Source organism: Zingiber officinale, chromosome 1B (assembly GCF_018446385.1).
Source record: "Zingiber officinale cultivar Zhangliang chromosome 1B, Zo_v1.1, whole genome shotgun sequence".
In the NCBI taxonomy this organism is placed as follows: domain Eukaryota; kingdom Viridiplantae; phylum Streptophyta; class Magnoliopsida; order Zingiberales; family Zingiberaceae; genus Zingiber; species Zingiber officinale.
In genome coordinates, this window is record NC_055986.1 from 152,911,008 (window position 1) to 152,918,179 (window position 7,172).

The window sequence follows — 7,172 nt, forward strand, 5'->3', positions numbered from 1 at the left end:
GCTATGGGCTCAGATACAGACTACTGCAAGATAACTTCGAGGCGAGTAAAACTCTATGAGAGTTGTATGTACTCGGACAAGAATGTACCCAAGCAAAGTCGATCTTTAAATGGTCAAAGTCAATATACCAATTGACTAATGATCGAATCATGGACACAATGATCGACTAGAAGTGCAGATTATTATGCAATTCCTGAGCTCATTGTAATCTTTTATTTAGCTTTTCTTGTGCTTCATTATAAATCTCCCAAGAGAAGATGTTTGTCGACCTCCAGAAGAGTTCCACGAAGGATAAATAGTAATAATTATTATTGAAGAGTGATTCGCCCCTTCTGGCCAGCAATACGATCCCAACAACCTCTCCCTCAAGGCAATGTCCAGTGTGGCTCTACCTCAGGAACTAAGGGTACAAAGTGGCCTAAACACACCCCCATTGTACTTCTGACGGGCCACTTTGACATAAACATTGACAAAACCCGGAAGTCGCCACCTCAGACAATTCCCTCACAAGGATAGGCACGAAAAATAATAATGTAGAAAAGGAATTATCCAACTTGGGGAAAATAATTTATAAAGGAACAATTGCGTGCTACAAGAGCATTTCCAGCTTAGCCTAGATCAGCATATAATTTGGTACAAGCATGTAACACAAAAACAAAAACTGATAAAATGGAAAAAGAAATGCAGTTTCCTTTAGCAACGAAAGCTGGATTATTGCAGAACAAAATCAATAAAGGGCCAGGGATGCTATGATCTCCAGGATTAGGAAAAGCACGAATCAGCAACCAAAGTAGAATTACGCTAACAAATGATGTCACGGCCATAAGATCATTTTGCTCTTTATACAAAGAGCTACATAATTGTACTCAGTGATGACCTTTGGCCTCTGCCTTTTGGTGGGACTTTGCCTTAGCCTACAGACAAAATGAGAAGTACACAATTAGCTACAAACATAGATCACAAAGGATAATGCATGCATATAGTTCATGTTCTGCCAGAAAATAAGGGTGATGAACATTGAATACCATGCATCTACCCCATGACGTCCCTGTCCTTGTCCTAGTATAAATTCAAACATATGTACATTATATTGGAAAATTTTGTTCAGGTGATAGATAGCAAACACATGAGCAAATGGATTCATCTTCATGAAAGATTCCTCATCATCAAACAATGTTGGACATGTGAAGCCATAATGCACTAACTCAACAATTAACGTTTGGCTTGCTTAAAAAAAGAGGGCCTTTGCAATTCTCTGAATAGGCTTTTGCAGGCAACACAACTTAAAGTGTTATTTGAAAAGCATAAAAATCATGATGCCGCGTATAGTTGATTCTCAAGAAACATGCTACCAAAAATTAAAAAGGGGCAAGGAATAGTTAAAATAAAATGGATAAATTGAACATAAAAAACAACTAAATAGGTCAAATTTAATAATGTGCAATGTAAAGGATTAACTATATATATATATAGCGTACTCCTTTTATTTCAAATATAGCACATATTAAATTTATCTGTTAAAATGATGATGTCGCTAGGAACATAAATTTCCTTTCTTAATCTGATTTCCTCCCAAATCCAATTACTCGAAAATTCACTTTTAAATTTTCAAATCTCATTTTTTTTAACATGCATGCTGATGTGACATAACTCCACATCAATGCCACATCATCATTTTACCATTTAAAAGATGGATACTTGTGCTATATTAGAGACAACATGAATACAATGTGCTAAATGAAACGTTTTGAGCATTATTCTATGTTTAAAACAAGATATAAACTTATGTTAGATTAATTAACTAACCCCAATATCAAATAAGCATACTGGGTTTCTGGTTTGTAACTGACTGACTAGTGTCAGCTGAACAAGTTAAATTATGGTATCTAAACTGCAAAGTTAGCTGGAAGATCCTACAGTGTATAAATCAGAATGTGTTATCGTTATCATTATCACAACACTGTCAACATTCAACATGAGAGAACAAAATTGATTAATTTTGTCAAGCCCAAAAGCAAACCTAAAATGCATTACTCCAATTAGTTGGTTAAGCACACAACTAATTCTACTAATTACCTTGATTAGCTCACAACTCTGTCAGATTAAACTAGGGTGTGAGGCACGATGGTGGACCAGCTCGTCTCAGAATCACATAATCAGCAGCCTTTTGCAAGACCCCAAGCCCAATGATGGATTCATCATCAGAATGAAATCCCTTTCCAAATATCTCTCTTTGTGGCTATGATTATGTCCAATTCCAAATGTCATTTGTCAGAGCTTACTTGAGCAGTCAGAGAAAGATCTAGCTCATTAGCTTTGTTTGGCTCAATCAATGAGCCAATGCTTAAGCCCAAATTATAGTAGCAGACTAACCTAATACTTTAGCCCAAACTAATACTAGCAGACTAACAAAAGACTAAAAAGTTCATTGATTAGTTAACAATTTTCTCAGTCAGACTAAAGTAGGGTGTCAGATCAGTAGATTCAGATCAAGGTTAACAAGGAAGAAAAAAACAGTGTTAACCAATAGAATTTTGGTTGCAACTTTTGACATGTATACATACAAAGTGAGAGTCAATATCAGTATGGTCAACTATTTGGTGGCTTAAGAAAGAAAATCAAGCTTACAAAGAATTGATTCAAATCTTAGAGACAAGACACATCAATATCAGAACCATTGATACGACATTTTCCATCTTGGGCTTGTAAAAACAACTACTCTCGTTTTGTCTGTCACAATATGGAGGCACCTTGATACACTTCGAAAGAGATGGATTGTTCATTTGAGAATCAAAATGAAGCTTAACTTCTCAGTGTTGGTTATCCATACTCATCCCATGTTTCATATCGAGCCCAACAGAATAGTTATAACTGGAATAGTTGATGTAGATGGACAATGCACAAACCACCAAGCCCAAATTTTCACTAAAACAAACGAAATCAATTAAATCATTGATCTAAACAATGTGGAAAAAATAGGATGACCGTTGGAAGGATACCGACTAGCCTCCAATTACTTATACAATGAGATCAAGTCACAAAAATTACTTAGAAAAAGGATTTGTCACACGACATCAGAATCAATGAAGATTCCTCTCGCCTTCAAATTTCTTCACACTCCTAACAAACTTGTTCACTAAAACAAAAGAAATCAATTAAATCATTGGTCTAAACAATGTGGAAAATAATAGGATGACCCTTGGAAGGATACCGACTAGCCTCCAATTACTTATACAATGAGATCAAGTCACAAAAATTACTTAGAAAAAGGATTTGTCACATGACATCAGAATCGATGAAGATTCCTCTTGCCTTCAAATTTCCTCATACTCCTAACAAACTTTTGCAGTTACCAATCATCATTTTCTTACAAGTTTTTTACATCAGAGGGTTGAAGTTTCAATACCTCAAGTCAATATTTGTTTTCAGAGAACCCTCTACTTATTAGGATGATAACACAACCCACTTAAATGAGAAAATTGGCCTTTGACTTGTTAGACCAAAGAACATAGATCCAAAATGTTTAAGTTAATAAGTGCTCACCTATCTAAGCTTTAAAAAAAAAACTATCTGATAACTAACCAAGTGATACTAAATTGAACTGTCATGATCTTCCCAACTTAAAGCTTGACATTCCTGTTCAGAGCTGAAGCCCAACTCATGGCCCATAATCATCCCCTGCTTAAGGCTTGATGACCCAAGCAACACCTGAAGTCCTAATGGTGGCTACAACATTTCACAAAGACAACCCTTTCCAACACTTTACCATACCTAGAATTAGGCAATTATCACAGCCTGCTTAAATGAAAAAAATGGCACATTAACTTTGAGAACTGACCAAAATGCCTACACCGAAATTAATAGTAGTTCCCTCATCTAAACTAATGAATTTTTTTTTAGCGCATAACTCAATATATGGTATTGAATTGAAATCTCACAATCACCTCTACTTAAATCTTGCATCTTGATAAAATCCAAATCCGAGTCATAGACCAGGAGCATCCCAGCTCAAACACTTGATGTCCCCACCAACACCTAAACCCCAACTCATAATCATCAATAATCTGCTACATATGAGGCTTAATGATGGCTACATCTTAATGCATGCAGCTTTTTCAAACAATTTACAACCCACTTAGATAAGAGAATTGATCCATTAAGTTGTCAAGATCAACCATTGACTCAAACCTCGTAAGCCCAAGTTAGTATTACTTAAATCATTTTAGCTTATAACGTTTCTTTAATACCTCACGATAAACCATGTAGAACTACATAGGGTCACATATTGAGTTTAATTGTTACCCGTCTTTGTCAACTTCATAATTGCAAAAAGCAAGTGGAAGACTTAAATGACTAAAATATAACAAATTCTAAACAATTCCAGCACTATGAATTTAGCGCTCTCAAATTGAACCTTTTTTTAAAACCAAGATATCATGGTTCTTAATCTCCCACAGGAATCTAAGAAATTTAAGAGTGACAAAGTGAACTGAGAAGGTTATAAGCAATTAAAGGCTCTCATGAAGATAGTTTCAGGATTTTCAGTTATGTATGCAAGGACCGACTTAAAAAATCATAGAAGCAAATTCAGGCTGCAAAAGCAAAAGCATACTAACAATACTATGCTTATGTACCTGCTGCAAAGAAGTTTGGTACTCACAACATAGATTTGGATCAACAATAGATACTAAATACAACAAAATAATTACAATCATTTCCATAATTTGTTAAACTTAAACTAACCATTAGTAGGATATACACAAAAGGAGATAAGCTTATGAAATCCTAGGCATCACAGTTAACTACCAAATAACTGAAATATAGATCACCAAATAAAGTGAAAAAAATATGAACTGTGAAATCTTCTAATGTCATATAGAAGCAAAAGCACATTGAAGAAAGATAGCATTAAGCATTCATAAGAACTTCTTTCTGAATATAATTCGAGCATAAATTCATCAAGGATCACGAAGAAACAAAAAGTTAAAAAAAATTGAGGCCATGTTTGGTAATTGAATTTTTTTGCACATTTCAGAAAATAAAATAAATTACTAAAAATTTTGAAAAGAAAAATAATATTTATCACATCATCTCTAATAATTTACATCAGTCACCTATACTAAATTTAAATGCGTCAAACGAATCTAAGTATTTTCTTTATTTGTGTTTTCAACTTTTAAATTCTATTTTTTTTCTAAAACGCAGAAAAGCTTTTGGTATACCAAACCAGGGCCTAGTAGTTCTCAATAACTAAAAACATATGCAGAACCGTCCTCTGGAAGGGTGGTCTGCAGAGAAGGGACATTTATGTATTGTTATGCAGATAAATGCCAGACGCATCTACTATTAAGTCCAACAATTCGTAACTTAATAATAAAACTCCATTCCCATGTTCTGGAAAAAAAGTTCTTTTCAGAATTTGCGCACAGGACAAGTAGATCCGCAAGAATAAGAAACAAGAGTCATGGAAGTATAAATATATAAATGATTATATTGCCATAATCAATCGAAATCATGGAATCCAGATCGAAATAGACAACAAAAGCGGCATCAGATGGGAGAAAAAATTATATACTTTGAGATAGGAGAGCTTCAAGCTTCCATAAACAACTCCGAAGGCAACAGCCGATGTGCGAGCCACCTACCACATTCGAACAAACAAGTAAATAAGCACGAAAAAGGACAAGTAGAGGAACAACAAGAGAGGATGAGATGGAGATATACGAAGGCAAGGGAGCTGACGCCGGAGTAAGGGCCGGGAATCGCCATGAAGAATCTTGGACTTGGAAATGAAGCGACGAGAGAGGAATAGAGAGAGGCAGTCGCACGAAAACCCTAACCCAACGAGTTCCACTCCGGGGCAATTAAAAAATTTGTAGTTTCAATTTATTTCTAAAATTATTTATGCTTATTTATTATAATTTATATAAAAAAAATAAAATTTTATTAACTAATAAATTTTCAATGTGATCCCTTAAATTTATTTTAATTGTTAAAATAACACTAATTCTCTCGATAATTTAATTAAATAAATAATTTTTAATTTATTCAAATTAATTTTAGCTTGCATTAATAAATTCATTAGAATTAGCTTTCTTGTATGAGTAGATATAAATTTATTGATCAAAAAGTAATATACATCCTAAAAGATTTAGTCAATATAATTTCTGGGATGTCCATCACGCGCTTCCCAATTTATTCTGATGGCCGGTAGAAAAATTTTATAGGATCAGACCGATCACCCCAGGACTAGTCAATGAGACTAACTAGATTTATCGTTGGTTTATCATCACCACGTCAATTAGTTATATTTTTTCACATCATCTCCTACTCTCCTTTGTTCAAATATTATCTCAAGTCCCCATAAATGTCCAATCAATATTATCTCAAGTCCCCATAAATGTCCAATTGATTAGACGACGTCAAACTTACTACAAGAGAAAAAAGGATTAATTCTCAACGGACATATGTTTTTGGGAAAAAAAAATCCCTCCCACCCCTAGCCAACTTAACGGTCAATTATAAGTTAACCTTGTGATTTACCTACTTTCACATAACCCAGGAATGAACTGTGAGGGATGTCTACGGTGAGTGTATTCATCTTTTGCTACAATAGTAAGTACATCTCAGGGCTCCTTATGCATCCAAGGTTCAAACCCTAAGGAGCACAAGAAGTTCGCCTCCTGTGTATAAACCAGTAGAATTGCTAGGTCATTGTGTGAACTATTACTTGCGTTTCCAAATTTACCCTGATAATCAATGAAAAATTTATGTGAAACTGAACGAGTCACCTCTAGGATTAGTCAGATCGTAAGACTTAGATAACTGAATTAGACCTAACCATGTGGTTCGGAACTGATGGTTCTACGGCTCGGAATCGCCTACTCGACGATTCTTGGCAGGTCGACATTTAACCTTAACCATCCAAGACAGTTAAAATTCACGGTTCAAAACCATTGATTCATGGTTCGTCGCGGTTCAAAATTATTATATTAAATAATATTATTATTATTATAAATTCATAAAATTATTTGTCGAGCACGGTTGAACCATGATTATTAAGAATAATCATATAGCAAAAGAAAGTTATTAATTTGTTATTAAATAATTAACTAACACATGAAATCATTTGTTAGCATGCAACAACAACCAAGTCTTATCCCGTTATGTGG

The 7,172-nt window shown here is 34.5% G+C and overlaps 1 long non-coding RNA gene across 1 annotated transcript; it reads right to left on the bottom strand.

Moving 5' to 3' along the window:
* Nucleotides 1-545: 545 nt before the first annotated feature.
* Nucleotides 546-5,877, bottom strand: LOC121985357. Its single transcript, XR_006113134.1, has 3 exons — nt 5,725-5,877; nt 5,576-5,641; nt 546-914 (listed from the first exon to the last, which is right to left on the bottom strand). It is a non-coding gene; the product is annotated as an uncharacterized LOC121985357 (long non-coding RNA).
* Between the last annotated feature and the right edge of the window lie 1,295 nt (nt 5,878-7,172).